The 720-nt window shown below is 31.2% G+C and overlaps 1 long non-coding RNA gene across 1 annotated transcript; it reads right to left on the reverse strand.

Moving 5' to 3' along the window:
- Positions 1–334: 334 nt before the first annotated feature.
- Positions 335–637, reverse strand: LOC113745579 (uncharacterized). The gene is made up of 2 exons (XR_003462204.1): positions 536–637; positions 335–384 (listed from the first exon to the last, which is right to left on the reverse strand). It is a non-coding gene; the product is annotated as an uncharacterized LOC113745579 (long non-coding RNA).
- Between the last annotated feature and the right edge of the window lie 83 nt (positions 638–720).

A 720-nucleotide genomic window follows, 5' to 3' on the forward strand; every position in this document is an offset into this window, starting at 1 on the left:
GGAGATAACAGAAGATATAGGGAATAAATAGGAGAATAAAAGATAGGACGCTGTGACAATAATTGGAAAAATGGGAAGGGGTACTAAAAACTAAAATAGGATGGAAAAAATAAAGTAAAAATATAATAAAAAAAAACAAAAAAAAAAAAAAAAAAAAAAAAAAGAAAAAAAAAAAAAATAATAAAAAAAAAAAAAAAAAAAAAAAAAAAAAAAAAAAAAAAAAGAACAGAAATGTGAAAAAAAAAGGTGAAACTATATCAAGAACAAAGAAGAAACGGAAAACCAAAATAAAAGCACCGATTTTGGATTTTTCCAAGACTCTCCCCAGGTTCGGCCATGAGGACGACCAGCGTCAACACCAGAAAGATCATAACACCCTTCATCCTGGAAACAAAACACATTGTATTCCATTCAAAAACAAAAGTATACCGGGGTTACAAGTCATAATACATATTTAGTACAAATTCACATCATATATCCTAAAGACCATACATGTAATGAAGTAAAATGAAGAAATAAATGTGAGCTTTTCTACCTGTCCACAGACTGATAGTCAGAGCCAAGAGACTAGTAAAGACACTGAAGTGAGCTGCTGAGAGATCTTCAGGTGATGTGAAGTCAGTTGTGAATTCCTTTAATCTTTCAAATGCGGTGATCAGTTCATGAGTTTTGAGAAACAACTCCCCAGAATTATCTTCATCACTGTATTTTGCCCCTGTA

This window comes from Larimichthys crocea, unplaced genomic scaffold (assembly GCF_000972845.2).
Source record: "Larimichthys crocea isolate SSNF unplaced genomic scaffold, L_crocea_2.0 scaffold9344, whole genome shotgun sequence".
NCBI classification, from domain to species: Eukaryota; Metazoa; Chordata; class Actinopteri; family Sciaenidae; genus Larimichthys; species Larimichthys crocea.